This window comes from Heteronotia binoei, chromosome 1, assembly GCF_032191835.1.
Source record: "Heteronotia binoei isolate CCM8104 ecotype False Entrance Well chromosome 1, APGP_CSIRO_Hbin_v1, whole genome shotgun sequence".
Taxonomy (NCBI): Eukaryota; Metazoa; Chordata; class Lepidosauria; order Squamata; family Gekkonidae; genus Heteronotia; species Heteronotia binoei.
Genome location: NC_083223.1, coordinates 221772102 through 221793451, shown reverse-complemented (window position 1 = coordinate 221793451; position 21350 = coordinate 221772102). Strand labels below are relative to the sequence as shown.

Genomic DNA, 21350 nt, shown 5'->3' with positions numbered 1-21350 from the left:
TTAAATCTTCTACAAAAAATGTCAAACCACTGGCTCCTACAACAATTTTAGGCACACTTGGTGGTGGAGGAAAGTGTCATCAATTCACTTATGCCTTATGACAATCCTATGAATTAATGACCTTCAAAATATCCTATCGTTAACAGGTTTGCTCAGGTCTGGTAAACTGAGGGCCATGGCCTCCTTGTTTGAGTCCATCCATCTCATGTTGGGTCTTCCTCTTTCCTGCTGCTGTCAACTTTTCCTAGCATGGTTGTCTTTTCTAACAACTCTTGTCTTCTCTTAATGTGACTACCATTAGTACAAAAAAGCACAATAGCCTCAATTTAACCATTTTAGGTTCTAGGGAGAGTTCAGGCTTGATTTAATCTAGAACCCACTTATTTGTCTTTTGGGTAGTCCACGGTATCCATTAAACTCTCCACCAGCACCACATTTCAAATGAATCCACTTTCTTTCTGTCAGCATTCTTCCTCATCCAACTTTCACAACCTGCATAGTAATGGGGAATGCTATGGTCTGAATTATGTTAATCTTTGTCACAAGTGACACCTTCTTACACCTAAGAATCTTTTCTAGCTCCCTCGTGGCCTGTCCTTCCCAGTCTCAATACCCTTCTGATTTATTTTGGTTGATGATGCAACCAAGGAATAGAAAATCTTGAACAATTTTAATTTCTTCATTATCAACCTTCAGGTTGTGTAATTCCCTGGTAGTCATTACTCTTGATGTTCAGATGTAATCCTGCTTTTGGCACTTTCTGCTTAAAAAGTGATTCCCTCCACCAGGAATCATTTTAGGTCTTAATTATTTTCTGCCAATAATGCAGTGTCATCTGCATATCTCAAATTGTTAATGTCCCTTCCACCAGTTATCACTCCACCTTCATCTAAATCTAATCCATCTTTATGATATATTCTGCATATAGATTGAAGAGACAGGGAGATAAAGACACCTTTGCCAATAGGAAATTATTCTGTTTCTCCATCCATATTCCCTTTTGTCCAAAATATAATTCATCAAAACAATCAGATGCTGTGGCATACCAATTTCTTTTAAAACCCACTATAGCTTTTCATAATCCACACAGTCAAAAGCTTTGCTGCTATGAAACACAAACTGATTTTCATCTGAAATTATCTGGTATACTCCAGAAAGAAGTTGGCCAGAAGAGCGGAAATGGTAATTGTAAAAGCGACTGTGCAGACGGTTTTGCAGATTGTAGGTTTTAGGAGCAGATTATTTGACACTCTAATTAAACTCTTGACCTTATCTGCCCCGAAACGTTAATGGTCTAAAAGCTATTTTGAGACAAACAGCGCACCTTTACTAATAAACATACATCTTTAAATTGCCAGTTTCCCTTTTCTCCACAGGAATTTTCCGTGTTATTACATGGAGCGAGGTAGACTGTCAGAGAGCAAGCGAGAGAGCGCGAGCCAGGATCAGTGAAGGCGGAGTTTCGCTTTCCCATCAGCTTAATCGCTCTCCTCCCTTGCCCGTCTGCTCGGGCGTATCCTGAAATTAATCGCCATGTTGGATTTAAAGGGGCTGCAGCCACATTGGGAGGAGCCTGAGTGAGGTCCCCCCCGCCCGCAGCGGAGTCCGGGATCGCCTAAACCGCCGTGGTCTTTGTTGGGGGGTGGGTGGTAAAAATGAGCTGTAAGCGCATGCGCGCCCCCATCCTGTGATGCGGAGGAGGCAGAAAAAGCCGCAGGTACGAGTCCCCTTCAATAAAACGGATGGTAGAGGGTTTGCTGGATGAAATTGTTATCTCTTCGTCTAGGAAACACTCAGATTCAGAGATGCCATTCTGGTAAGCGGGCATAATATTTACTAGAGAGAATTGCTGGCAGACGGATAGGCCTTCGGAGTCTAGTGATGATTAGTGCTTAATTTTTTTTTCCGTGTAGGGAGCAAAAACGGGACATCAGACTAGATGGAAATAAAGCGCTGCCGTTTGAAAATCACCCCTGCCCACCCCCCATGTGCGGGGTCTGACGAGGGTTAAGAAGACACAGCTTTCTGTTCTTCGTGTGTTCCTCCCGGCACAAGTTAAAGCCCGATTTCAGACTGATGGCAAATAGTGTGCCTGGGAGCCAGATCCATTTTATCTCTGCCGTCATCCCGCTGATGGTTGCTTGCTCATCCCTGACTCAGCTGTAGATTGATTGTTGCCTCTGAATGGCTACCTCTGCCCTACTGGCAAAGCAAATGCCTGTTGCGTTTAGTACTAACAAAAGAGAAGGGCAGAAAATCGGGAGTCTTGGCATCTCTGTTCTAGCAGCAGTTGTATAGCTTGATAGACTGGCAGGATTTCTTTGCAAGCTGCTGGGGCAGCGTTGTGCTCATGGACTGGGTCTGAAGTTGGCTGGGGCTATGCTCTTGTTCCTTTGGTAGGGCCAAGGTGATTTTTGAGGTGAGCAATGCTGCTTTTCCTTATTTTTCTACAATGGCATCATTTCCTTCTTCCAGATTCAGGACTGCCTACCTTAATTTGGGTTGTGTGTGCTTAAATTCACTCTGGCTTTTTGTTACATTGTTTGCTCCTTGATCTGTGTTTTAGGGAACCAGCATTTTTAGTTTGGGATTTCTGACTTGGGATCAGGTGCTGTTCTTTCTTGCTTTGAGAATTATGGAATCACGAACCAGTTAATCCCTTCCCCATTCACTACTCTGATGCCAGGAAATCTTTTAAATCTGGTATATATTTTTTTCTTAAATGGGAGGTGGTAGAAATTTTCTGATGCAACATTCTGCAGCTCTGTTATTATTTCCACTCTTTCTCCTCCTTTACAAAGAATTTTAGGATTGTTAAACTATTTCCCCCTGCTCTTCTTTTCCCACCCCAACCTGAATTATACCATCTTGTTAATCATTCTGATGTCTGAGGAAGTTTTGATCTATGAAGCCAGCAGCTTTGCTGTACTTGGGGAGGAGTTGGCATGCATGTGCTTAGCTACACGGTCTGCTGTGTATGTGGCACCATCCTGCTATTTATAACCATGATGCTGTCTCACCCGTAGGACTGTAGGGCGAGGCCTTCTGGAACAGGGAATTTAATAGATTCTTTGAGACTGTAACCTTGATCACTCCCTGTTTTCTAGGGATTAGGTAGTTAGGGCTGCAATTCTGCGCAGAGTTAGGTGTGTTTATGTCCACTGATTTTAATGGGTGTACATATGCCTAGCTGAACACAAGTAAAAGTTTTGCTCTTGTTACACTTGAATTAATCTTTTCACTAAACTATGAGGTCTGCTTGTCAAAACAATAAATCAGTTGTATTTATACAGGGCTTTTCAATATTTATATCCCACTTTTCTTCCCAACATCGACCCCAAACGGTTTCTTCCCTTCTTTATTTTACTCTTATCACAACCCTTGTGAGGTGAGTCAGGCTGAGATAAAATGACTTGCCCATGGTCACCCATCGTGGCAGAATGGAAATTTTAATCTGGGCTTCCCAGCTCCTAGGCTGACATTCTGTTTACACCTCAATAGCTGGTGCATTCAAATATTTCACAGGTTAAAAAACAACACTGAGCATGTTCCATGTTCAGTTGCTCCAAAGGCCTTCTAGTCCAGCACACTTTGCACTAGTGCCCAGTATTGTTAAACTTTTTAAAATGTCACTGTTCCTAAAGATTATACTGAGCTGAATTATGACCAGGAGAGAAGGAGGAGGGTATTTTTCAAAGTGCTGCTTTAGTTAGTATCATTACTTGGGAGAGAACTGGAGTTTGTTGGCAAAATGTTTGAATTTGTTTGAGCTTGGATTATTCAGGAATATTCAAAAGCTTGCTTTGGAGGAAAGTAAAGATAAATGACTTCTTTCATTTTAAACCTGGTACTGTTAAAACGTTAAGGGTTTTTTTTTTTTTTACACATCTTGCTCAGCGTTTCCATGGTGCACCCAGGCAATCAGATGCCCAGAAACCTGCCATGGCAATGTTTCTTCAAGGTAGCCATCAGAATTTCCCAGTGGCTATTTAATCCATGTGGGAGTTGATTTAGCACAAGGTAGAGACGTGTGGGGCATGGGAGCCAGATGTGTGCATTTGATTGTGCTCATTAGATTCAGAGGGGAGGGGTGGCTATGTCAGGTCAACTGCTTGTGTGATTTGGCAAGGGGAGGGAGTCACTGGGGATATATGTGGGGGGGAGGTATTATGAAGTTCCTGCATTGTGCAGGGGGTTGGCCTAGATGACCCTGGAGATCCCTTCCAACTCTATGATTGCTCCCTGTGAATAGCACATGCTTAGAATGCAGCAGGTCCCAAATTCTCATACAATCCCTGAAATCTCCACCTTTTCAAAACAAGGACTTCAAGGGGCAGAGCTGGAGAGACCTCTGCTTGAGAGACTAGTCTGTGTGGACAAATCTGTCATAGAAATATTGGCTTTGATCCAGTGGTTTTGGGTTTTTTGGCCAGTTTAGTGTATTGTAGCCAGTTTGGTGTAGGGCATGGACTCTTATCTGGGAGAACCGGGTTTGATTCCCCACTCCTCCACTTGCAGCTGCTGGAATGGCCTTGGGTCAGCCATAGCTATTACAGAACTGTCCTTGAAAGGGCAGTTTCCATGAAAGCTCTCTCAGCCCCACCTACCTCACAGGGTGTTTGTTGTGTGTGGTGGGGAGGTAAAGGAGATTCAGAGTGAAGGGCAGGATATAAATCCAATATCATCATCCTCTTCATCATCATCATCATCATCCTCTTCTTCATCCTCCTCATCCTATTTACCAAGCTCTGAGCAGGTGTTTCCTTTTCTCTTTTGAGATTCAAAATGTGGTGCATGCAGTATAGAATTAGTGTATGCAGAACACACCCTTCTTGTAAAATATAACAGAAGTCCTTGAATACACATGAAATTGCCTTATAGTGCACCAGCCCATTGTCCAGTATTATCTGCTATGGCCAGCAGCACCTCTCCAAGGTTTGGAGTCTTTCATGTCACCTGCTATCTGACTCTTGCAACCAGCAGTGCCATGCATTGAACCTGGGGCCTTTTGCATGGAAAGCAGAAGTACCATCACCGAGCCATGGCACTTTCTTCCAGTGAGACTGTAGCTCAGAGCCAGTGTAATGTTGATTATGGATTCCCCATCAGTTTAGATGTTTGTATGCATTTATACTGTTTTGTGATTATAAAATGTCACCCAGTTAAATTTCTTAAACAGTGAAGAGTTGAGATATTTTCTACAGCAACACTGTAAGCTAATTAGTGGATGGTAGCTTTCAAGCTTGTCAGACCAAGAACAAGATTAAAACTCAATATACAATATCACCCCCCCCATAAAAAGTTATTGTAATGTGGTAGCCATAAAGAGTGCATTTATAAATAATACTTTTGGTAAATTGGACACTTGGCTTATGAGCATCTCCAAACTGAAGATCTCCTTGGAAGGAGTGTGGATATGTTGTCTCGTTCCAAAAAGAGTAATCCTTATTCCCTAAATGGCTGGTCACTTCCTAGAAATATTTTCTTTAAAGAGACTTCTGGTTTTTTCTTTGGAAACAGCTAAACGCAGAACGCAGCGGCCAGGCTGTTATTGGGACTCCCGAAATGGGAGCATATACAGCCGGGGCTGCGTGAACTGCACTGGCTGCCAGTTACATACCGGGTCCGATACAAAGTGCTGGTTATTACCTTTAAAGCCCTATATGGCCGAGGACCTGCCTACCTGAGGGACCGTCTCTCCCCATATGAGCCCCAAAGAGCACTGAGGTCGGCAGGGAAGAACACGCTGACTATCCCTGGGCCAAAGGAGGCGAAATTACAGAGTACACGGGCACGGGCCTTCTCTGTTATAGCCCCGTGCCTTTGGAATCAACTTCCGGAGGAGGTACGGGCCCTGCGGAATTTGGACCAATTCCGCAGGGCCTGTAAGACCATCCTTTTCAAGCAGGCGTTTGTAGAAGTTGATAGGATGGCTGTTTAATTACCAACAATTTATCTGGTGACCCCTGCCATAATACAAGTGTACAGATAACATCAGGAAGATCACCGCCGTTTAAACTATGGAATGATGCAGACATTTGGAACTGGTTTTAGATTGTTGTTTTAAATCAATGTATAACTTAAATGTTGTTTTAAATTACCTTATATTGTATATTTTATATTGTATAATTTTCGAACTGTTGTCAGCCGCCCTGAGCCTGCCTAGGTGGGGAGGGCGGGATATAAATAAAATTTATTATTATTATTATTATTATTATTATTATTATTACTAATTGGTCCTGGCATTAATATTTTTGTAGCAACAAATCACAATAGGGCTATATACTGTGATTATTTATGGCTAAGTTGTCTTGAATACATACCCTATATACGTAATGAAAAAGATAAGATTGCAAGTAGTTTGGCACCTAACGGTGAACTAAAGAACAGAGAAAATTCTGCCTTTCAAATACCTTAAGCCATTGGTTTTTGTATTGAAATAGTAGTTGCTTTTTGTCAACTTAGGCAGATAGATACAAAATGAAAGCTGTCTCATAATACTGCAATCTTAAACAGGGTCTGCTTCAAATCCTATTCAAGACTGTTCAGTGGAGTTTGCTCCCAGGAAAATGTTGTTAGGATTGCACTGTAAATATCCTATAGCCTACAAGAGGCATTCTTACAAACATATCCGACAACAGCAGTCTGCTCAGTAAAAACTGTATTTTCTCCTTGCCTGCTTAGCTAGCAAAATATTGTTTGAGAGCTGATATAGCCAGTTTTTCAAATAGATGGACTTTTGCAAAATGTCCCTATTATTCTGTGTAAGAAGCTGTGATAGGTGGATTGTGAAGAACTCCAAAAACAGCACTATAAATTGGAGGACTAGGTGACAAAATGGCAGATCAGATTCAACACAAGCAAATGCCCAGTGATGCAAACTAGCCCATCAAATTACAACTACAGGCATGCTCTAGCCTAGACTCTTAACTTCCTTCTAAAAAGTAAAAGCTAAAGGTAGTCCCCCTGTGCAAGCACCAGTCGTTTCCGACTTTGGGGTGATGTCGCCTCACGACGTTTTCGCAGCAGACTTTTAATGGGGTGGTTTGCCATTGCCTTCCCCAGTCATCTACACTTCCCCCCAGCAAGCTGGGTACTCATTTTACTGACCATGGAAGGCTGAGTCAACCTGGAGCTGGCTATCTGAACCCAGCTTCTGCTGGGATCGAACTCAGGTCATGAGCGGAGAGTTTGACGAGCAGTACTGCAGCTTTACCACTCTGTGGCACGGGGCTCTTCATGGGGCTCTGATAACTTCCTTCTAGCATCCCAGAAAAAGGAATCATCATGGAAATTAACGGAGAAGTCACTGCAGTAAAAAGACAAATTAAATGTTGTGAATTCTTAGAAAAAGCATTAATATAAAATTCCAGGTATTTGTTTCTTATTGGTACTTACGTTACTGATCTCACCTGTTTATTTAAATATTAATACTCAATGCTGGCATCATTGTGATTTCTGTTTACACTAGAAAAAAATAAGAATAAATCTGATAATTAGTTTTAATTTGCTGCCATTAAGATTTCCCATTAAGTTACATATTGCACTATACAAACATGGCATGTTTGTTAACAGCTTATTTATTACATCTTTATTCTGCCTTTTCTTCAGAAAGCTAGTGGTAGCATAAAGGTGCAAATTGACTCCTGCTTTGTTCAGCTGCTTCAGACCAACATGGCTGCTCTCTTGGATCTATCTGGTAGCATATGTAATTCTCCCCTCCATTTTATCCTCACAGCAACCCTGAGAGGTAGATTAGGCTGGGGGAATCACTGGCTCATAGAGTTTAATCTCTATGCCGCCTAAACCGATCTACTCAGAAATAAACATTTGTATTAAATGGATTTTACTGCTAGGGAAATGTTCTTAGAATTGCATCCTAAAGTACCCACCAGTGGTGGCGCTTGCCTGCTGTGTCTCTGTCTGACTTGCAGCTCTGGATCTGCCTCCTTCCAATCAGCCTCTACTCTCTGTGTCTGGTGCGGGGGGGGGGGGGGGGGTAACATGTCCTGCCTTCACACTGGATGTGATTTTTGTCTATACATGTAAAGTGAGCCTCAAATTTTAATACCAAAAAACCCACACATCAGCTGATAGAAATTCAGAAATATATAATGACTGTTAGAAACAACATTGTCCCAGCTACTGGAAATTTGGAAATACATTGTGGCAGCTTCAATATATGGCTTCATTATCGGAGCAGTCTTGGTTTTCCCTTTAAGCCACTCAATCAGCACAAAGCAGACTGCTGTAAATTCATGTTTCCAGAGTTTAGGCAGGTCTCCCTAAGAAGGTTTGGGTAGTTACTATGGGAAGTATAAAAGAGACTGAATAAGAAGTAGGTATGCAATAGAGAAGAGAACCAGAAGAAAAGAAAAGGAGCAAGAGACACAAAGAGAAGTCTATTAATACAAATATAGAGCTTTTGCTGATGACATAATGTTTATAAATGAAAACCCCATACAAGTTACACCTTTGCTGCTAGCTAAAATACAAGAGTATGGGGAGTTGGCGGGACTTTGTATTAATAGAGAAAAATCAAAAAATTCTGTGTAAAAATATGCGGATGAACAAGCAACAAGAATTACAGAGACTAACGGGCTGTGAAGTCACTTCCAAGGTAAAATACCTAGGGGTGGAGATAACAATGAAGAATATTGGATCTGTTTAAAAATAATTATGAGAAGTTATGGCATTAAATGGATGAAGACATGCTAAAATGGAACAAGCTTAATTTGTCATTGTTGGGTAGAATAGCTGCAATTAAAATGAATATCTTACCAAGAATGATGTATTTGTTTCAAACTATTCCTATTGTGAAGGATGGCAAACAATTTGATAAATGGCGAAGGAAAATCTCAGAATTTGTGTGGGCTGAGAAGAAACCAAGGATTAAAATGAAAATTTTGACAGATGCAAAAGAGAGAGGTGGGTTTCAACTACCGAATTTAAAATTATATCAGGAAGCAGTTTGTTTAGTGTGGATGAAAGAATGGATAACGTTGTTAAATAAAAAACTTTTAGTGCTGGAAGGTCACGGAAATAAATTTGGCTGGCAGGCATATTTGTATTATGGAAAAAAGAAGACGGACGGTTTTTTCTCTCACCATTATATAAGAAATAATTTGTTAAATACATGGATGAAATACAAGAAATATGGAGATGAGAGAAGACCGTTATGGATAGTGCCAGCTGAAGTAATAAAAATAACGGCTGAGATAGCCGAAAAAAAGTGGTTGTCATATAATCAATTATTAAAAATACAAAGTGGCAAAATAGAACTGAAAACTGCTGAAGAGTTGAATCATAAATATGATTGGTTTCAAATGCAACAAATAAAGAGCTTGGTGGAGAATGATATTAAAACTGAAGAAATAAAGAAAGAGCAAACAGAAATGGAAAAAGTTCTGCTTGGAGACAATGATACATTAATTTCAAAAGTATATAAATTACTTCTACAATGGTCTACAGAGGATGAAGTAGTGAAATCTCAAATGATTAAATGGGCAATTAATGTAAATAAAGAAATACAGATGGAAACTTGGGAATATTTGTGGAAGAACTCTATGAAACTTTCAACATGTCAAAGTATTAAAGAAAACTGTTTTAAGATGATGTATAGATGGTATATGACTCCTAAAAAATTGGCAAAGATGAATAACAAGATGCCAGACAGATGTTGGAAATGTAAAAAGCATGAAGGTTCTTTCTACCATATGTGGTGGACTTGTGAAAGAGCTAAAATGTTTTGGCAGATGATTCAGCAAGAGATTTCTAAGATCTTGGGATATGTTTAATAAAGCTGCAGTGACTTTTTTGTTGGGATTACAAATGGAAAAATTTCCAAAAGAAGATAGAACTTTAATCTGTACTTGCTCTCAGCTGCTAGGACATTGTATGCGCAGTTGTGGAAGCAAGAAAAAATACCAGAGAAATGGGATTGGATTATAAAAGTTATGACATGGTGTGAAATTGACAAATTAACAAGAATATTAAGAGACTATGATTTGGAAGTTTTTAAGACAGAGTGGAAAAAGTTTAGAAGATATGTAGAAAAAGAGTGGAAAATAAAAGGACATTGGACAATTTTTGATAATGATTAAGTTTTAAAAAGAATATAAATTTTTGTTTTAATAGTTAAGGGTACCTTTAAATATTTGCTTCTTAAGTAAATAACACTGGTGGGGGTCAAGTAACAGGGGGAGGGGTGGGTAGAAAGTAATATATGGGGTAGATAAAATAAGTTTTTAAAGATGTAAGATATAGATTTATTACCATATGTTACCAATAAAATTGTTTTAATAGACAAAGAGAAGTCTAGAGGCACCAAAATATCATATAAAATTGCATAGTGATTGGGCGGGAGGGTGGGGGGAGACTTAATTAGGTTCGCTACCTTCACATAGACTAGAGACTGCTCATTTTGGTTAAGGGGGGAAATGTGATGTTTGTATTTCCTTTCTTCAGCCTTGCCCAACTAAACATAAAATGCCTGCCTTATCTCATTCTTGTCAGCTTTCTTTAGGCAAAATTGCTTTCTCTTAAATGTGAGAATTCCTGTGATTAATTGAACAACAAAAGCTAGAGGAACAGAGGATATTGCCCCCCCCCCCTGAAATTCCACATGCAACTATAGGGAAAGCTAGAGAACAGTAATTTCTAATTAATTCCAACAGAGTGAAAACTATTACTTGCTCTCTGAAATGGAAAAATATCACTTGTTCTGAAATGTAAATTTTACAGTATAAAAATGCTTTTTTATAAAGTAGCTAGAATATTTTTTCAAGAATTCAGTATTGCACAAAACTGACAGATTGAAGAAATTGGTGGAATAATTTACTCTGAACATAGATTTCAGTGTTGGTTTGAAACTTTAGTACATTTCTGTGCTGAGGTGATTGAGAAGATAAAACTAGAACTGACCATTGGTGAAACAGAGTAGTGAGGTACAGGGCTTTTTTTCTAGAAAAAGCCCAGCAGGAATTCATTTGCATATTAGGCCATACCCCCTGATGCTGAGCCAGCCGGAATTGCGTACCTGCTAAAAAAAAAGCCCTGATGAGGTACACTTAGAAATTAGTGCTATAATTAAGGTTCCTACTGGACGGGTGGGGTTCATTCATAGTATTTTAGCATCAGGATTAAAGAAGACAAAGTACCTTGTCAAGAGAGAGCCACAGACATATGATCCTTGCTTTTTAGTGTAAACAGGAAAAAAATGGGAGTGATAAACAGGGAAGAAGTTCACAGCAATGTGGTGGAATGTAGCTTACAGGTATTTGCATTCTACAGCTTCCAAACAATCGTTACACTGTTACTGGACTTTCCAGGTTGTTTATAATTGTGGTATTATGGGACACATCTCATGCGTTCTTAAAACTACAGTATCTGAAAATGTTAGCCTTCCCAACCCTCCCGCTCTGGCGGGGGATGCCAGGTTTTCCACCCTCTTCCCCCGCTCCCCCAAAAAACAGAAGCGGGGGGAGGGGGGAAAACGGCGGGCACCCCATCCCAGAGTGGGCGACGCTGCCGCGCTGCTGCCGCCCCCTCCCTCCCCGCAGCTGCTCCTCCGAGATGGGCCCAGGCTGAGCCCATCTCGGAGGAGCAGCCAAAGCAGAGAAGGGGAGGGTGGAGGTGGGCCAGGAGCATGGCAAGCCGCGAATCCGGGCCCCTCTAGGACCCGTACTCGTGGCTCGCCACGCTCCTGGCCCGCCTCCACCCCCCCCATTCCAATGCAGAGGCGGAGCACGCGACGACGACGCGACGCCTCTCCCCCCCCCCCCGGCAGCTGCTCCTCCGAGATGGGCCCAGCCTGAGCCCATCTCGGAGGAGCAGCCAAACCAGAGAAGGGGAGGGTGGAGGCAGGCCAGGAGCATGGCGAGCCGCAAATCCGGGCCCCTCTAGGACCCGGACTCGCGGCTCGCCACGCTCCTGGCCCGCCTGCACCCCCCCATTCCAATGCAGAGGCGGAGCGCGCAACGCCGCCGCGACGCCTCTCCCCCCCCCCCCGGCAGCTGCTCCTCCGAGATGGGCCCAGCCTGAGCCCATCTTGGAGGAGCAGCCACGGCAGCACAGCGACGCTCCCCGGCGCCCTTTCCCCCCCTCCCTTTAGCTCCACCCCAGTGTCTCCTGGCTCCACTCCCAAAGTCTCCTGGCTGCACCCCCAAAGTCCCCAGATATTTTAAAAATGGGACTTGGCAACCCTAGAAAATGTGTAGTTTTAAGGTTAAACAAAATATTTCCCCTCTTTTAAAAAGGCAGATTTTTTCCCTTTACACCAAATAACTGCTGCAGGCGGCCCTTTGCTGTGCCAGGGCTTTTTTTGAGCAGGAATGTCCAGGAATGTAGTTTCGGCTGACTTGGCATAAGAGGTGTGGCCTAATATGCAAATGAGTTCATGCTGGTCTTTTCCTACAAAAAGCCATGTGTGAAACAATGGTGATGTCAGGGGTGTGCGCTGATATGCAAATGAATTCCTGCTGGGCTTTTTCTACCCAAAAAGCCTTGCTGAGAACAATTATCTATATATCTAATAATGAAGTCTGGCCCCTATTGGCAGATATCTAAATCAGCAGATCGGGGCACTACTGATACCGGACAGGTTTTTCTGCATATTTGGAGGACTGCCCGGGTTTGTAGAAAAATCTGAAATAATAACATACCTTGGTGGGTTAAATCCCCCCCCCCTCAATGTTATCTGAAAGTGCACAGACAATGCACATAACCTTCTCTAGATGTCTGCAGTGATGGGGTGCCTAGGGGCTACAGCCATGGCATTGTGGTGGAGGAACTGCAGCAGCAGTGGAGGCTGGGAGGGTTTCAACAGTGGTAGGGGGTGGTTGGGAGCTGGGGTGGCACCAGCAGTAGCAATGGTGGGAGAAGCTGTGCTGAGCCTGTCAGTATTGTCAGCAATGGTGGGGGAGTGGGAGTTCTGGTGGCCCCAATACGCCTTCTAAGCTGTGGAGTCTTTTGAGCAAAAACACTGCTTTGTGAGTCACTGGCATTAAAGTTGTGAGCTGCTTCATAAATTAGTTTGCTCTGGGCCATTTTTCCTGAGCTAAGACAAAAATGTGTGAGTCTGAGTCTAAAAAACTATGAGGTAGCTTGCACTAACTCAGCTTAGAGGGAACACTGGGTGGCCCAGGGAACAACAATGGTAATGGAGTGGAGAATATGCTGCCTGAAAACCCAGTAGCCCTCTAATTTTACTTCTTACTCTCCCCCCCTCCCCATTTTCTGTTTAGCAAACAAAATGACGTTGATACCTTTCTCCCAAGAAACAGGACAGTATATGTGGGGGTATCACATTTTATCCTTGTGGCAGCTTTGTGGGGATTTGTTAGGTGGATAGAATGGTTTGATCAAGGCCACCCAAGAAGCTTCCTGGCAAAACAAAGGCTGATCATCTCTAACAATCCATCTGCTGCTCCAATCTGGCTAATCTGCAGGGAGTGTTTATCTGTATGTAGCTATATGAGTCAAGCATGGTGGGAATCACTTCCTCTGTGATTTTAAAAACAGGCATGTTGTATATATGAGCTACCTAAAGGCTGCCCAGCCTCTCTTGAAGGCTGTCAGTATGGAGGCACAGTGTTTGTCAAACAGTGTTATGGATCACTACGGGAGTGAAGGGAAGACCCCAACACTTTTGAAAAATGATGTGCAATTTCTAGATATTATAATAAGAGTGTTGTGAACCGAAGATGTTACTCCAGCTATTCTATCCAGAACTCAGCCAATTTGGTGCCTTTCATTATATAATATAATCGCATCATTGTATATGCAATTTATATGCCATCACAGGTACAACATATGATAGCTTGTGAGACGAAGTAGAGGCCACTAGATGGCTGAAAGCAGTTGAAAAGGAAGGAGGTCACCCTGTCCTTAGCTGCACTGTCACATTTGGCAATAGCAAGTGCGTGGCTAGTTGCACCTACTCAGGCTGTAAGGTTTTGCCCAAGTTCAATCATGAGGCTCCTTAGGTTGTTTCAAAAGAAGCAGTGCCGGAGTTATGTATAGTTAAGTAGGCTGATGCCTAGGGCCTCTAAATCTAGGGGGTCTCCACAGCCCTGCCCCCCCTAGTCTCCCCTCTCCCAAAATTTCAAACCCAAGACTTCATGCAAGGGCAGGGCAACAGGCCCAGCAACTATGAGACTCGGGGCCAGCTAGTGGGGCTCAATTCGAAACTCTGGGGCCCAAATGGAAAAATTTTTGTGGAGCCCCAGTTCACAGTCAAAGTCTGCAGAATCTTAGAGATATAAATAAAATCCATCTAGATTGCCCTGGTGCAGGGGCCCCATTAGGAGCAGCCCACGGGGCCCAATTTGGGCAAATTGCTCCAATTACCTTAAGGCCAGCCCTGATGAGACTGTGCAGAGGTTGGACTGACAAGCCCTGCCCCTTCTAGGTCCCTGGTGCCACTATTCAGAGTACAGACTCCAGTTCTCCAGAGCCAGCAGCCCAGAGTCAACAACATCAAGCTGCACAGCCTTCTCCAGCTCAAGGGTCAGGTCAGTAGTGGTACGTGCTGCAAAAAGTGCCTTATTGTGTTTAAAATCCTGTTACTTGTAAAAATAAATATCATATCTATATTATTACTGAATGTGTAATTTTAATACTTATTAATTTAATTGTTTTGGGGATTTTATGTTATGAGCCGCCCTGAGCCTGCTTCAATGGGGAGAGTGGGATATAAATCAAATAAATAAATAAATAAAAATAGTCAATAAAATCTTTGTTCTTTGTTTAAAACCCCAGTCTGGTGCTCTGATCATGGCATCTCCCCCACTCTGATCACTACCAGTGCCTTAAAAAGGGTCCTGGGAGGGGGAAAGCCCAAAAATGTGCAGGTGCCAACCCTTCAGGAAGAAACCAAAGTTAGGGGTTTTCATCTCCAAACCCCAGGAGTCAGCCAGAGGGGTCCCACTGCCCCTCAAGAAAGGCATAGGGAAGTCAGTGAGTGGTGGCAGCTACTGAAGAGTGACAGAAGCCCACCAAGGAGGTGGGAAGGTGAAGAGGGGCTCACAAGCAACAAACCAGCTACTCAGTCCCCCAGGGCTGAGGGTGGGCGACTGTTCCGCCACATTGGAAACTGAATTCTGTAACCCTTCAGCAGCAACCATCTATACCTTGTGCCAATAGCCACTGATGGACCTCTGATCCATGTGTTTATCCAGTTGAAGATTAATTTTACTTTTTATTTTTAGATTCTAATCTGAGCATGAGTAAATGATTTGAAAGTGGTGCTAGCAAGCGCAAGAGACAGAGACTTGAAAATGCTATGGTAAGAAAGTTAAGACCAATCACTGCTTTCATGCATCAACCACATTGAAGCAACAAGAGCCATTAGTGAAGCTATCCAGCCTGAGCCAACTACTAGCATGCAAACAGACAAAAACCTCCCTGAAAGAGAAACAGTGAAGCAGGATGTGGAACAGCAAGCTGATTATGAGGAAGCAGCCATGATGCTGGCTCAAACTGAAAATATAGAACTAATTCAAGAGTCACTTACTGGACAGGGAGAGGCTAAAGAGCCACAGGAAGATAATGTAAAAAGTCAGATTTTGCAGAACAGCAGTACTGGTGGCATGTCATGGAGAGAATTATTGCTGTAATATGCACTCTTGTAGAACGATGCTTACCATTCAGTGGAGACAATGAATACTTTGGATCTCCAAATAATGGCAATTATCTTGGTTTTTTAGAACTAGTGGCAAAATTTGATCAATTTTTACTCGCTCATATCAATCGTTATGGACATTCTGAATCAGGCAATCCCTCTTATTTGTCAAAAACTATATGTGAGGAAATTATTCATCTCATGGCAAAAAAAGTTAAGGATGCAATTCTGGCTGATGTGAGAAAGGCTAGATATTTCAGCTTTTCAATAGATTCCACTCTTGACATTTCACATACTGATCAGTTGACTTTAATTGTCAAATATGTATCACCTGAAGATGGTTTGCCAACAGAGAGATTTTTAACTTTCCTTGAACTAAAAGACCACTCAGGAGAAAGCATAGCTGATTTCGTGTTCAACTATTTCACTACTGAGCTAAAAATTGACTTTAGAAAATGCCGCGGGCAGTCTTATGACAACGCCGCCAACATGGCTGGTAAGTACAACAGTATGCAGCAAAAAATCATTGAAAAAAACCAGTTCGAAAGATTTATTCCATGTGCAGGTCACTTTTTAAATCTGGCAGGCTGTTCAGCTTTGGATTGCTATCTTGATGCAGTAAACTGTTTTAGCATTATCAATGAAATTTATACCTTCTTTTCATCCTCCACAAAATCATTTTTGCCACCTCAGTCTAAAGTGCCTAAATATTTGTCAGACACTAGGTGGGACGTACACGCAAAAGCCACAGAAGCTGTTTGGAAAGTTACAGTGCTATCACTGATGCCCTCCGTCACTTGTACTCTGACGTTAATGGGAAGGGGGAGACCAGGCTCCAAGCTAACAATCTTTTGCAGAAAATGGAAGAACTGGAATTTGTGTTTATGCTGTGTGCTAGGTCATTTTCACAAGGTCAGCAAAGCCCTTCAGAAATCAGAACTGTTATTGAGTTCTTGTGCAAGTTTGTACAGTTCACTTCTGGATTTTAAAAGGAAAATTAGAGAAGATTTTGCTTGAGAAACAAGCAAAAGCTACCTTGCCGAATGTTAACTACAAAACAAGGAGACAAAGAGTAAGGGAACGGCAAAGAAATGACAGAAGTGCACCTGATGCCTTAGATGCACTTTCTTCAAGAGATAAGTTTAGGATAAAATCCTTTATTCCTATATTAGATACACTTGAAGCCAATTTAAAAAGAAGTACTGTGTACAGTGATGTTGCACAATTGTTTTCCATTCTTGTTAATCTGACAGCATCTAAGCAAGAAATTCAGCAAGGTGTTGAACTGTTGATGGAAGCATACCCCAAAGATATTGACCTGAAATTTATTGATGAACTTTTGCACTTTCAGCTGTATGTGAGACAAAGCCATAGGCTTACAGAAGAGCACTTTCTGTCTCTGTAACAGATTGGCAGATCGCACCCAAAGAGTGCTTGTGAATGGTTCCTCATCCTCTTGGAGAGGAGTGACAAGTGGAGTGCCTCAAGGATCTGCCCTGGGACCTGTTTTGTTCAACATCTTTATAAATGATTTGGATGAAGGAATAGAGGGAATGCTGATTAAATTTGCCGATGATACTAAATTGGGAGGGGTTGCAAATACAGTAGAAGGCAGAAACAGGATACAGGATGATCTTGACAGGCTGGAAAACTGGACTAAAACCAATAAAATGAATTTTAACAGGGGTAAATGTATAGTTGTGCATTTAGGTAGGAAAAATCCAATGTATGGTTATAGGATGGGGGAGACTTGTCTTAGCAGTAGTATGTGTGAAAAAGGATCTAGGGGTCTTAGTGGATGATATGCTGAACATGAGTCAACAGTGTGATGTGGTGGCTTAAAAGTCAAATGCAGTTTTGGGCTGTATCAACATAAGTATAGTGTCTAGATCACGTGAAGTGATGGTATTGCTTTATTCTGCTCTGGTAAGCCCTCACGTGGGGTATTTGTTCAGTTTTGGGCACCACATTTTACAAAGGATATTGACAAGCTAAAACGGGTCCAGAGGAGGAGTATGGAGACCAAGTCCTATGAAGAAAGGATGAAGGAGCTGGGCATTTTAGCCTGGAGAGGAGGCAGCTGAGAGGTGATATGATTACCATCTTCAGGTACTGGAAGGGCTGTCATATAGAGGGTGGTGTGGAATTGTTTTCTGTGGCCCCAGAAGGTAGGACCAGAACCAATGGGTTGAAATTAAATCAAAAGAGTTTCCAGCTCAATATTAGGAAGAACTTCCTGACCGTTAGAACAGTTTCTCAGTAGAACAGGCTTCCTTGGAAGGTGATGGGCTCTCCTTCCTTGGAGGTTTTTAAACAGAGGATAGATGGCCATCTGACAGCATGGAAGATCCTGTGAATTTAGGAGGAGGTGTTTGTAAGTTTCCTGCATTGTGCAGGGAGTTGGACTAGATGACCTTGGAGATCCCTTCCAACTCTATGATTCATACAGACCTTTATCAAATTCTCTCGGCTTGGCTTCGCGAACGAAGATTTAAGAAGGGTGCAATAGTCCACGTTTGCTGCAGGCTCGCTGGTGGCTGACAAGACTAATGTGGGACAGGCAGGTCCGGCCACAGCGGCTGCAGGGAAAAGTCTGATTTAGGGTTGGTTCTGTAGCAGTGCGATTCTTCCTCAATCTCCTTTTGTCCTCAAGACCAGCTATGCATGCGTTCTCAAAGGAAGAGACAGCCTGGTGGATGGTGTGCCTCCATGCTTTGCGATCTGAGGCTAGGTCAGACCACTGGTGATGGTTGATGTGACAGGTGCTAAGGGATTTCTTCAAGGAGTCCTTGTACCTCTTCTTTGGTGCCCCTCTATTTCGATGGCCGGTGGAGAGTTCGCCATACAGGGCAATCTTGGGAAGGCGGTGGTTTTCCATCCTAGAAATATGCCCTGCCCAGTGCAGCTGCGTCTTCAACAGCAGTGCCTCGATACTGGTAACCTCCGCCCTCTTGAGGACTTCAGTGTTGGTCACAAAGTCACTCCAGTGGATATTGAGGATGGTGCGAAGGCAGCACTGATGAAAGCGCTCAAGGAGTCGCAGGTGATGACGGTATAAAACCCATGATTCGGAGCCGTAGATGAGGGTTGTCATCACAACCGCTTTGTAAACATTGATCTTTGTGCCTTTTTTCAGATGCTTGTTGCTCCACACTCTTTTGTGCAGTCGGCCAAATGCACGGTTTGCCTTTGCCAGCCTGTTGTCAATCTCCTTGTCGATCTTGGCATCTGAGGAGATGATGCACCCCAGGTAGCTGAACTGCTGGACTGTCTTCAGAACTGATTCACCCACAGTGATGCAGGGAGGGTGATAATCTTCCTGGGGTGCAGGCTGGTGGAGAACTTCTGTCTTCTTCAGACTAACTTCTAGGCCGAATAGCTTGGCAGCCTCTGCAAAGCAGGGCGTCATATGCTGCAGAGCTGATACCGAGTGGGAGACGAGTGCAGCATCATCAGCAAACAGTAGCTCTCGGATGAGTTTTTCCATTGTCTTGGAGTGTGCCTTTAGTCGCCTCAGGTTGAACAGGCTGCCATCGGTGCGATAGCGGATGTAGACACCATCGTCATCATCTAGATCTACTGCGGCTCTTTGAAGCATCATGCTAAAGAAGATCGTAAAGAGAGTTGGCGCGAGAACGCAGCCTTGCTTTACACCTGTGCCTATTGGGAAGGGCTCCGAGAGGTCGTTGCAGTGTCTGACTTGGCCTCGCTGGTCTTCGTGTAGCTGGATGACCATGCTGAGGAACCTTGGGGGACATCCTAAACGTTCCAAGATTTGCCACAGGCCTTTCCTGCTAATGGTATCGAAAGCTTTGGTAAGGTCGACAAAAGTCACATACAGAGCCTTGTTCTGTTCCCTGCATTTCTCTTGGAGCTGCCTGAGAACAAATACCATGTCGGTGGTGCTCCTGTTAGCTCTGAAGCCGCACTGGCTCTCTGGGAGGAGTTCTTCTGCAATGGCGGGCACCAGTCTGTTCAGGAGTATTCTGGCAAGGATTTTGCCTGCGATGGAGAGCAGGGTTATCCCCCGGTAGTTGGAGCAGTCTGACTTTTCCCCTTTGTTCTTGTATAGGGTGATGATGATTGCATCGCGAAAGTCCTGTGGTAATTTGCCTTGTTCCCAGCAGGTGACAAGTACTTTGTGAAGTGAGCTATGTAGTACTGTGCCCCCATGCTTCCAGATCTCTGGTGGAATTCCATCAACTCCCGCTGCCTTGCCACTTTTCAGTTGCTTGATAGCTTTAACAGTCTCTTCTAGGGTGGGGATCTCATCCAACTCTGTTTTCACCGGTTGAAGTGGGGTGAGGTGGATTGCTGAATCTTGAACTACGCGGTTGGCACTGAAGAGAACCTGAAAATACTCCGACCACCGGTTCAGTATGGATGCCTTGTCTGTGAGGAGCACTTGGCCGTCTGCACTATGCAAGGGACTCTGAGCCTGATATGATGGACCATATACTGCCTTCAGGGCTTCGTAGAACCCTCTTAAATCACCAGTGTCTGCACACAGCTGGGTTCTCTCTGCAAGCTTGGTCCACCACTCGTTCTGAATGTCTCGAAGCTTGCGCTGGAGGTTGCTACATGCAGCGCGAAAGGTTGCTTTTTTCCCAGGACAGGAGGGCTGAGCAAGATGTGCTTGGTAGGCAGATCTCTTTTTTGCCAGTAATTCTTGGATCTCTTGATTGTTCTCATCAAACCAGTCCTTGTTCTTCCTTGTGGAGAACCCGAGGACTTCTTCAGAAATCTGCAGGACGGTAGTTTTTAGGTGTTCCCAGAGTGCTTCTGAAGAAGGGTCTGTGGGGCAACTGGGGTCCTCAATTCTTGACTGGAGTTTTGCCTGGAAGGCAGCTTTAACTTCGGCTGACTGAAGGCTGCCAACCTGAAATTTCCTCCGAGGGATACCTCCTCTCCTGGGTGTGGGTTTAAAGTGAAGACGGAGATTGCAGCGTACAAGACGATGATCCGTATGACATTCTGCGCTGGGCATTACTCGGGTGTGTAAGACATCTCGAAGGTCTCTCTGGCGCACCAGAATGTAGTCGATAAGGTGCCAATGCTTGGACCGTGGGTGCATCCAGGTTGTCTTCAGACTGTTCTTCTGCTGGAAGATAGCGTTGGTGATGGTGAGCTGGTGCTCCATGCAAAAAATTCAGATGGCCTTTCCTAATGTGGAAGCAATCTTGCTGCTATTTCTTAGCTTTATGGTCATTAACTGCTCAGGAGAGAGGAGTTTTTCAAGACTTAAAATAATTAAAAATTAATTAAGGGCCACGATGTCTCAGGAGAGGTTGTCTGCACTGAGCATTCTGTACATTGAAAGTGACAAACTTAGACAAACAAATTTTTGTTGAAGTTTTGGATGATTTTGCTATGAGGAAGGCTAGAAAAAAACATTTTTTTTTATTTCTTACTGTATTTGATGGTTGTAGTTTACTTCTTAATATGTATTTTTAAATTGACTGTTTAATGACATAAAGTACCGTATTTTTTGCACCATAAGACTCACTTTTTCCCCAAAAAAATGTGGAGGGAAAAGTGTGTGCGTCTTAAGGAGCGAATACTGCAAAAAATTCACACAAATGCCTCTAAATTCACACAAACAGCTCTAAAAACTAGGTGCGTCTTATGCTCAGGTGCATAGATTCTAAAAGTGCCACACTCTCAGGTAATCATAATCATATTATTTAAACTTCCCAGGCAATATAATTTGTAAACTGAAGGTTTTATT

At 43.1% G+C, this 21350-nt stretch overlaps 1 protein-coding gene across 2 annotated transcripts in view; it reads left to right on the top strand.

Moving 5' to 3' along the window:
* The first annotated feature begins 1506 nt into the window (after nt 1-1506).
* Nucleotides 1507-21350, top strand: part of KLC4 (kinesin light chain 4) — a 75048-nt gene continuing 55204 nt past the window's right edge. The window contains exon 1 of one of the 2 annotated variants that reach the window (XM_060247985.1): nt 1507-1717. The gene's annotated coding sequence lies outside the window, so the exon portion shown is untranslated. Of the gene's footprint in view, nt 1817-21350 lie in introns of both variants that reach the window. The other variant, XM_060247979.1, reaches the window with a different exon arrangement.